The sequence below is a fragment of the Triticum aestivum genome, chromosome 3A (assembly GCF_018294505.1).
Source record: "Triticum aestivum cultivar Chinese Spring chromosome 3A, IWGSC CS RefSeq v2.1, whole genome shotgun sequence".
NCBI lineage: Eukaryota > Viridiplantae > Streptophyta > Magnoliopsida > Poales > Poaceae > Triticum > Triticum aestivum.
The window spans coordinates 688,247,423-688,258,655 of record NC_057800.1 but is presented as its reverse complement, the minus strand read 5'-3'; the positions used below and the strand labels follow the sequence as shown (position 1 = coordinate 688,258,655).

The 11,233-nt window shown below is 46.4% G+C and overlaps 1 pseudogene; it reads right to left on the bottom strand.

The window, feature by feature from the left end:
* Positions 1-5,504: 5,504 nt before the first annotated feature.
* On the bottom strand, positions 5,505-6,905 carry LOC123057149 (UPF0496 protein At3g19330-like; annotated as a pseudogene).
* Positions 6,906-11,233: the final 4,328 nt, after the last annotated feature.

Here is an 11,233-nt window from a genome sequence, read left to right as displayed (position 1 = left end):
TGTGCGTAGGATTTTTTTTTTTTTTGAAATTACTACGTTCCCCAACATTCATCCCTATGAACGCACACACGCACACCCTACCGTTATGAGCACCTCCGAGAAACTGAGTCAGCATGTCATCTTGAGATTTTATGAAGTCACCGTAGACGTCTGTCCTTCTAATCATCTAACCACAAATTGGTTCGCGTAGTAGGTAGCTTTTGATAGGTACTAGTGGTTGGGGCCCCGTCTGGTGGCGCCTTATGGCGGAATTGTCCGCACCAATCAAATTGACGTATTAGTTAACGTCCCTGTATGACAGGATTCTTTCTTCAATAAGAAGACAAGCAGTCGAAAAGAGCGATAGTTCATGTTGCTTGTAAAGAGCAAGAGCGTGCATTGATAAAGTAGAGCAAGCGTAGCAGTAGTAGATTCAGCTGAGAACCGGAAAGAAATCAAAGAAAAAAGACAGAATCAAACGACCCAGCCCTGGAGCTTGCTTGTAGTGTTCTAGCATTTCCATTCTTGAGCTGGCCTCCAGGGAAGGAAACAGATCCATGCCACCAAAGGGGCAAAGGGTGGCAGCTCTCCATGCCTGAACATACTCGAGGCATTAGCATCAAGTAGAGGCGATACATCATAATAATTACATAGGCATATACAAGCTGACCAACCTGTCCAGCAGATCGACACAATTCACATGCCTCTTCTAATTTTCCAGCTCTTAAAGAGAGTCCAGATATCTTCTAAAAGCAATTCATCTTGTTTCTGCTTACACATAAAGAAAAGGTGAGTTAATTCCACCAGCCGCCGCCTCTTGACCTAGCCAGCCGCTGCCTCCCGCCGGCGCCGGCGTCGGTCCGTCCCGTCTCCGGTGGCCTTAGGGCCATGGAGGCGAAGTGGATCTCGCCCCTTGCCGGTGGGAGGACTCTGTTTTTAGGTATTTTTTTGAGCTTTGTTAGGGTTTGTGTCCTACTCAAGAAGGCGAGACGGCGGCAAAGATGGAATAAAGGTATCCCCGCCTAGCCCTGTTTCGATGATGCGTCTAGCGTTATCGGTGGACGTGTGGAGGTGTGTCTTCAGCGGATTTGTCTTTGGTGGATTTGCTTGGATATGTTCGTCGTTCGTTTTCGCTTGTGTGTCTTCAGGTTGGATCCTTTTTATCTACACTCTTCATCTGCGGCGGTTGCTATTCTGCTGCGTTGGTTCTATGGGGCCTTAGCACGACGACTTCCTGACTGTCTACTACAACAAGGTTTGCCCGGCTCCGGCGAGGGAGGGGCGATGACAGCGGCGCGCCTTTGGCTCGTCTCCGTGCTTGTAGTCGTCGCTAGGTGGTCTACGAATCTGGATGTAATTTTATTATTTCTAGTGTTCGTTGTATTATCATGATTGAAGATGAATAGGTTGAAAGTTTTCCCGCAAAAAAAAGAAAATAAAAGGTGAGTTCTAATTTTATTAAATAAAAATTCTAGTTAATTCACCAAAGATGATTAATGAGAAGAGTTCTTTAACAGCTGAAAGAGATTTGTCTTCTTTATAATGCTGTTAGTCCAATAATTATTGCTTTAACATAAAGGATTGAATTTGACGGTTAGGTACTGCACAGTTGTCCAAGGCATCCTTTGTTAAAGTCAGATTATGAGATGAAAGATGGTGTGTTATCACATAAAGAGTATGGAAAATAATTCTGGAAAGGCCAAGTGGAACCAATTATAATGCATACTTGTAGCATCTAGATATCATAATAAATTGTTAGCAGTTTTATGAAAGGATCTTTACACTATATTTGAGATAGATACCAAATAGCCTACCTTGTAATCATGAAGAAGTTGGGCTACTTCAGTGTTGGAGCATCAACATCCACATGCTTCACTATATTAGAATCATTATTCCTTCTCTTTCGGTACCTCTGTGTACGATGCCAAACACCAGAACATGGTAGATATGAACCAGTATGAGATCCTCTCACCTACAGAATAGAAATATAGCACCACACAAAAATGTGTGTACTTGTATCATCAATTTGATCATGAATAGTAACTTAAAGCATCCCCTACTCTCTCCGTTCCGAATTACTTGTCACAGGTATGGATGTATCTAGATGTATTTTAGTTCTAGATACATCCATTTTTGCGACGAATAATTTGGAATGGAGGGAGTACTTGTTAAATACTCAGTTACTCTAGAGCTCATTGTGTGGTTAAAATACAAAAGAAGGGTCACTCAAGAAAGAAACATAACCACTGAAATTTAGACGATCAGGACAAATCTTCCACTTCATAGAATGGAACACCCTCACGCAGAACCTATAAGATCCCTCCCCATCAGACCAATTGAGCAGCTGAAGATGAACAATCAAAATAATGGCCGGTCAGTATGTCATATGTCAAATTGCATTAGCATGGCATATTAGAAAGCCCTCTACCTGTACTAATGGAGTCCTGGCAGAATTTTGAATCACTTTCCCATCTACGTAGGAAGGCTTTGTCTGAAACAGGTCAACTCCGATAGACGAGGAATTTTCCCAGTGAGGGTTCACATACCTGAAATAAACAACATGGTCATGTATGTTAAAAGGGAGAGGGGGGATTGGTGGAATAGTTCGTTGTATTGCTTGAGCCTCGTGGGCATATATATAAAAGTACATGATCTATTTGGAGTATAAGGCAAGCCAGAATAATTCCTAGTCTACCCTATGTTTTCAATCTAATCAATATACTCAACATCCCCCCGCAGTCACAACGGTAGTGATGCAGACAGTGAGACTGAAGAAGAATCTGAAGGCAAGCCGACGGACACCCCCCACAGTCGTAACGGTCGACGCATCGCGGAAGGCGTGGCTGAAGTGGAAACCGATGAGGTTGCTCAAGCAAGGCGGTAGCCCTTGTGCCGATGTCGATGGAGCCGAAAGCGTAGGGTGGTGTAGCTGTTGTTGAGGTAGCCGTGCGAGGGACGCCGTGGCCGATGTAGAATCGGGATGGCCAGTGTCGAGGTAGTTGCCGTGGACCGGGAAGAAGAGCGGCGGCGGTGGACCGAGGAGGAGGCGGCGGCGGCTAGGTCAGAAGCGCAGCGACGATGCTCGAAGTAGACAAGGAAGAACCCAATAGCGTGACAAGGACCGGCGCGGACGGTGGCGTTCCCGCACTAGGGAGGCGGCACGACGCATACCACGTAGAAGTCGACGCGCCGAGACGGCGGAGTGGACCGCGCGCCGTGATGTTACGACCCGACAGGGCGACGCAGCAGCAGCGCGCGGGTCGGGGCGACGTCAGGGAAGACCTCAGGACGGTTGCAGGGACTGCGTGCCACGCTCGCTATGGCCCGACGGGGCGATGCAACGGCACTGCGAGGGTCGATGTAGCCTTGGGAACGGCCTGAAGCGGACGGTCTCGAGGCGACGGTTGACCACGGGCCGCAGCACTACGGCTCGAAAAAACAACGCAGAACCATAGGACGATGGCACTGCGGCCTGATAGGGCAACGCAGCGGACAGTCCGTTGCTTGATCGAAGAAGCGCGTTGTACTCGAAGATGATCTTCACAGGATCCAGCCACATGCATCACGCAGCGGTACAGGGCAGAAGGCGGGCCGGGTGAAGACGAGGTAGGTGTAGGACTCCCGGCCGGATGAAGCAGCTACAACCATCGCGTGGCCGAAAAGGAACACGCTTATGCATGGACGCGTACTGGCTAAAGCACACCTGCACGAGATGTAATACGTGCATGCAGCCATCACATGCACGGGGCGCACGAGTCATCATGTGGAACGTGACGTGCTAGCAGCACAGCCACAAAGCGCACAGGACGGTCCGAGGGGCCGCCGCAGCCGATGCGATGGAGAACAGCGTTGGACGCCGTGATGCAGCTGATCTGTGAGGATGATGGGCGCCCGAGCAGTAACCACGTCCGCGCGTGGCGCGTAATTGGCCGCGGCCGAGCGAGTCCAACATAGGACCGTCCGAGCGATCGCCATATCAGCTCTCGAGACATGCGTGCAGGCCGGGGCACTTTTCAGCCGGAGACAATGAAGATGTTGACGAAGTAGACGCGTGTTGTAGTTGACAGACGGTGGCAGGTGACGCAAAACCGATCTATAGATCAAAAAATCAAAAAAGAACACCGATCAAACGACCGGCAAAAGAGAAAAACCCGGATCAATTGATTAGGAAAAAGACTCTGGAGCAACCGATCAACGCGATCGGCGGACGAATCCTAGATACGGGTGGCGCTGCCCCCGGTGGCGATCATGGAGATTGACCGTCGCGGGGGGCGGCGCGATGCGGAAGCGATGGCGACGGCCATGCTTTTGGATCGGCTAAGCTGATACCATGTTAGAAGGGAGAGGGGGGATTGGTGGAATAGTTCGTTGTATTACTTAAGCCTCGTGATATATAGTACATGATCTACTTGGAGTACAAGGCAAGGCAGAATAATTTCTAGTCTATCCTATGTTTCTAATCTAATCAACATACTCAACAATGTGTTTGCAGACAATGAAATCCGACATATTGTTATTCGTTCGCATGTTTCCAACAGATTTTCAAAGGTGTCAAATGTTTGTTAGATTAAGAGAGGTGCGAGCACAAGAAAGGGAAAATGGATTCAACAAAGAACTATATAGGACCTCTGCTGCTCCTGAAGCGCGTGTCCATCTCAACATCAATATTCTTCATGCCGTTGAAGACGAGGAGGAGAGTTGCGCCTGCTTGTCCAGCGAGCCAGCCGCCACAATTCAACCATGCTAGATCCCATCAAAGTAACAAGAACATTGTAGTCACCCTCAACACCAAACCACTTGACATTTGAAATCCCAGTTGCACAATAAAAAAATGTATGCCATCATCATAACAGCAAAAAATATCTTAAATTTATGGTCCAAGGAAAGAAAATGAACAGGTATTACTTCCGCCCTGCAGTACCCTGTACAACTTTCACTCATACAGCAACTGAGGATGCTTCGCCTTCACATTTTCCTGGACAGAGCAAAAGCAGAAGGCCTTATCAATTCTTCTAGCTTATCGACTTCTCCTCTCCTCTCTTTTATGTACTCTCTCTGACGTTTAATTCTTGGGAACTAAAATGAACTAATGCAAGATTGCAAATGCACGAGAGCTTACACAGCTCACTGCATATAAAAGCTACCATTAATCCTTGGCAGAAAATATTTTTCAGCAGATTGAAGTGATCAGTAAAGAAGTTTGACTGAGAGTTGCCAATTTGGGAAACATAAGCCTGAACAATATACTTTCGTTATTTGTACTTCCCACAAGAGTGAGATATAAAGATCGTCAGACCAATCTTTGACTTTTTTTTTCCAGAAAATCGGTAATTATCAAGTTAAATACCAAATAGAAATACTTGCACCCATATCAAAGAGAAAAATTACTGGCACTAAAAGCAATACTACCACTGATTATAAACTCACAAGCTTAATCGCGACCTTCTCGTTGGTCTGCACTTTAGTACCTGCACCGGCAACCCTGAGCAAGGAAAACACACTTAATCAGTAATGCAGGTGAGAGCTTTAGCTGCTTCCTAAATTTGCTAACAAATTATTTCAAGCAACAGACAATGAATGCATAATACCTTGCTCAAAACAAAAAAACTTGAAACTGAGTTGCTGCAGTATAATTCATTCACTTGGCGCCTTAAAGGGGGTCACCGACATGAAAAATGAAACTATCTTTGTATCGTGAACTGTTGTTGACTAATAAATCAGTAAATCACTAGAGAGGCAACTTGGCGTTGGGATCAGACTGGGCATTGAGGTGGTGTACAATGAACAGCCTTGCACGGTTAACGACTGCAAAGTAGAGACAGATGTGCTCCTCAAGGTCAGCGAGCTGGCATAGCAGGCTAGGATGGTTCTTCCGGAGCTGCCGCACCACCTCTTCGATGGTGTGGTGCTGCCCCCTCCCGCGCTCAAGCCCTAGCCTTACCAAGATCTTGTCACCCTCGATAGTGGCGTGGAGCCAGCCCACCAACCGTTCAATGGTGTCCACGTCATTGTTGAGCACATAGGCGCCCCTGGCCGCGCCGTCAAGCCGGTCCATGTGTTGCTGCAGGCGTTTCATCCAAGCGGGGGTTGAGCAGCAGGAACCACGTGACGCTGCACAGGCAGGAGCCGCTCCCAACAATGCGGTCATGGCGTGGGTCGTGATGACGAGGCCAGCGATCGCAGCTCCCGTCGTGTAGGTGATGAGGCAGATGTCAGACCCGCACGTCACGCACCGCAATCCGTCGGGCCTTGAGGAGGCGGAGGTCGAGATGGGTTTTGAGGCCAGCAAAGCTCCGATGCATGCCCAGGAAGCTCGCTTCGGGGGGCAGGAACGGGTTGGGTATTTTGTCGAACTGGAGGAAGGCATCAAACGCACAGTCGCAGTGCGGCACGGCGAGAGGCATGGCGAGAGGGATCAGCGCGAGAACATCCGTGATGGGCCCATAGAGCGCCCGTGCGCGGCGCGGCGCCCGACGGAGTAAGAGGCAGTGCAGCGACGCGTTGTGTGTGCTGCGGAGGTAGTCCGCGGCGAGGCGAGTGAGCTCCGTGTAGGGCGCGTCCCCGAGTGCGCGCTCCACCACCGTGTCCTTCGGACGGAGCACGCCGGCGAGGGTGCTCCTATCCTCCTCCTCGTCGTCTTGGTCGCCGCCGTCAACCTGTTGGCCGTCTCCACCTTCAGCACGGCCGCGCGAGCTCCTGGAGCACTAGGTCACGGCCAGCTCGGAGCCGTGCTTCTGGACGACGAGCACGTGCCCGTTGGCCGCGACGATGAGCTAGAGCCTTCACGGCGCGGACCTGGGAGCGCCGCCGTCTGTCCTGCTCGATCTTGATGTGTTGGCCTCGTAGATAAGAGAATAGGGCGGCGGCAGCGCTGAGCGCCGGATCTGATCGGGGATGCTGCTGCTGCCGCGGTTGTGGTCTCTCATGCTCGTGGTTCTTCTTCGGTGGTTTCCCAGATCTGGCAACGCTGAGAGAAACGAGCATAGGAGGCGGCGGCTGTGTTGGCGTGCGTGGGAAGGCGACGATGCTGATCTTTTTGTCTCGCTCTTTTCTGCCCACCCAATCGCTAACTTGTTTTTCTTTTTGTCTTCTTGTGATGACGTGGATGCAGCGAGGGGGTGCCCTTACCGCGGCTGTTAATGGGTTCGATTGGTACTGTTGGTTGCTGTAGAGGACTTCTGTCTGATTTCTGAATGAAAATTGAAGGGAAATCCTTTCGCTAAAAATAGTCCGTGAATATTTCCTAGTCTCGTCCTAGGTGTCAGACTTGCTCTTGCAAAACCATAGTAATAAATATTCTACTTGATTAATACACATCGGTTATTTAAAAATAATGTGCTTTGAGATCGATATTCTATTTTTAGAGGTGCCTTTCGTTTTTATCGAGCAACTCCCACGATAGTCCATTTTCAAACCCCCAAAGACTAGCGGGTTTGCTCCTCGCGCGCCCTTATTGATCCTGATGATCAAACTAAATCTTGAAATGAGCATTGGGGCATATATATCTACATTGACGGAGTGCATATAATCATTACTCCCTCTATTTCCTTATACAAGACCATAAACTCAAATTACAGATACCAAAGTAAAATTTAATGACTAGTTTGTATTGTAAGCCAGTTTTTCTTCTCGTTAACCGAGATCATTAATACACCCGCATGTATGCAAGGAAGGAATGAGAAAAAATAGCACGTTGTCATTATGACTACATGCATGCGCGCAATAAAAAGTTGTTAGTATAAGAAAATATCATTAAATTTTGTCTCGTTTATTGTTAGTGGCCTTGTATAGATGCAAAATGTATCTTTATAGTGGTCTTGTATAAGGCTGGTTATAGTGGAGAGTAACTTAGACTAGTGTCATGCATATGACACGAGCCTAAGTTACTACATTCATAATGCAATATAACATAGTAGTAGTATCTTAGATGACTTCATTTATTAGCTTGTAGACTCATCTTATCTTGAAAAGCGCTATGTCACAGTAACCAGGGTCGGTACTGAGATTTCGGGGGCCCGGGGCGAACTAAACATTGGGGGCCCTCTCAATATACAAGTCATTATAATATAAGTATATATATAAAATTATCTCAAAAATAATGTATATATAAATTATTATCAGTAACACTTCAATGCATCTAAAATCAGTATGTGTATCAAATAATTTATACATAATACCTTAAAAATTTCTTCTAACATTTCTCGATGCAAAGTCACTTATGATGGGGTTGATGTCAATCTCATCCAATAATTTCTTCTCGATGCATAATGTAGCCAGACCATTTAACCTCTCTTGAGTCCTCAAATAATTCTTCAACAATTTCAACTTCGAAAAGCTTCTTTCGGCCGATACAACTGTCATAGGCACAGTAACTAAGATGCGATAGGCAATGGAGATATTAGGATAGCAGTCAACTTCTCTCACATGCCTGAAAATATTCATAGCAGACATTACGTCATCTGGCAAAGTGAATCACATAATCTTCAATTCAGAAATAAGATCATATATCTCAACATCAGATGAACCATTAAGAGAGAAAGTTTCTGCAAATTTTGTGCAACATCCTTCAAGTTCATTGTCACTTAATGACTTCAGGGTGCCCGAGCTCAATAAATATCCGAATATATCTTTAAACACCACCAGTTCTTTAAATCTATCATTCAAAGAAGTGGCCACCATATCAACCAAAACATTAAAATATTTAACTCGGAAAGCCTTCTCAGCTTCTAGAATTCCTTCTTCTTTTTTCCTTTTGCTGCTACCTGATGGATAATTCCTCTTATTGGAGGACTTCATAATAACACACACACAATGCTGAAAAAAAATGTTCTATCAATTATTGAACGTTGCCGGCAATGCATCAAAGGATTTTTTTTGTATCAGTATTATATGAATATACCTCAATACCTGATGGAGTGATGGCCGGTCAAACTTCAGTGTGTGTGCATATACAATACAATACACAGGGGATTGGCCGATTGCACAGTGTATAGAGTCTGCAAAGGATTGAGAAGAGAACAATTGGGCAAATGCCAAAGGGGCCCTGGAATTGAAATCGGCGGCAAATATATACAGATTAGGAAGAAAATTACGAGGCGGCGGCGAGGCGGGAGTGCATGCGTGCAGTGTGCCTGTACGGCGGCGTTGGCGGACAGCAGCTACGGCTGGAACTTGGGCGTTGCGTGACTCCGCGTAATGGAAAAGAATTCTATGAGACCAGGTCTTACGCGAGACCCATCCTGATGGATGACACGTGACATTCACAAATTTCAAAGCATCCCCCACTCCCCACTTAAAATTGGAGGAAAGAGAGATTAAATGTTTTATGATTTGTGAATGCCACGTGTCATCTATCAGGACGGGTCTCACCTGCTAACCGTGAGACCTGATCTCATATAATTTTTTTCCCCGCGTGATGGCAGAGTCGAACACAACAGGAACGAAATCGTCCAGGCCGCTGATTGATCGTTGTGAAAGGAGATACCGCTGATCGCTCAAAATATTCGATCGCTGGGATCGGGAGATCGGGCTGCTGGCCTGCTGCTCCTGGCGCGCGCCTGCCTGTATGGGCCCAGCCTTACATACATACACCTCGGGGGGCCCCTAGATTTCCGAACAAAAACCTTCGTAGCCGCCGGATCCCTTCTGACGTGGTAGCCTTTCCATTTCGTAGACTTATATGATGGCTCCCCCGGTAAATAATTAGTGTACATGCTGACTACTCCGCTTCAGTAGTGTGTTAATTAGTAACCTGATTACGAGTATGCGAACTTGTCAAAGTAAGGGTGGCAGGTACTACTCCCTTCCTATCGGATTGTGAACCAGGAAATGGAGGGCCTGAAGAGCTATCTCTACCAAACATATATGATCATGTCTTGTGTAAAGCTATCTACTCTAGCTTTAGAAGAAATGACAAACAGAACATGTCTATGTTCGGTGCTACGAAGGTTGCCGTCGGCATAGAATAAGATATTCTTGCCTTGCCCTTGTTTGTTTCCCGTGATATTTTTTGTACCGTTGGAGGTGTGCCAAAGATGATGTGTCTCAAATCTGGTTCTTTGGGCGACTTTTTCTTCAGCAGGTTTGTTTTGATCATGTTGTCCTACAAAGCGCACAACGCCATTGTGCACCATGGTCCCCTGGCTCCAGCTCCGACAAACGAAAGTTGGCTGTCCTTAGCCTCATCGTGGAGCATGTGAAATAATACCTCGTGATCAGCAAAGTTGTTGAATTCGGCATGAGTGCACATCAAATTTTAAGTTCCAGTTTGTGAAACTTGTGATTTTGTCGTTCTTTGTATCAAGTTTCAGCAAATGAAACTTAATGCAATTTTGAATACTCGTCAAAACAAATGCGAATGGGTTTTATTTTAAAGTCCTCGTTACAAGAAGATGAATATGAAAACAAAACTTAATTTGGACTTTTAGTTCGTAAGATACAAGAGATAGAAAATCAAAATCCAAAAAAAGGGGGTCGATGCCCCTGCCCCTGTGGGACTGAGCTTCGGTGCCGTAACTGCGGGTGTCTTTGGGTCAGTGGCATTAGGCCCAACAGACGGTTGACCCATATGTCACAGACCCAAAGGCACCTACAGTACTGAAGCAACGTCCGCCCGATGTACCACAAATCCTATTCCGGCTTCAATCCTCCTTTTGAAAGAAAAAGGTATTATTGGGCTCAATCCCATGTTGTTTTTTAGAAGAAAACAAAGTCCGCCTTCAATAAAAAATGACCACGACCCGGTATACATATCAATAGTTATCTCTTGTACTCTAAAACTACTGATAGCCGCCGATCAAGATTGTTTCATCTTTTGCACTTGCACCAATCCTGAATCCTGAAATAACAAAATTGCACAATAAAAGCCAAGGCGGCAAACACAAATACAAACTGATCAATCATGAATTCTTGATCGATCGCCTAACACTGCCAAAAATGAGACATTAATCACCTACTAGTGTTACGTAGTCGTTTCCATTGGTTATACATATATAGCTCCTTTTTTAAAAGCAACTCTTGATTGGATCCTGAAAGAAACCTTAATTTGCCCGGCCGAGCACCGCGCGACTGCGCCAATGGATTTGTTAGTTATGGTCACATTGGTAGCGTACTCATCGTACGTACAAGAGAAAAGTTCTCCGAGCAAAGCATCTATACACGTCGTAGTCTCTCGCGAGAGCTAATACCATCATCGTCGTATATATACACAAGTCTACTCAGTGAGATACACGCATCGGTGATCGGTCGACCCAAG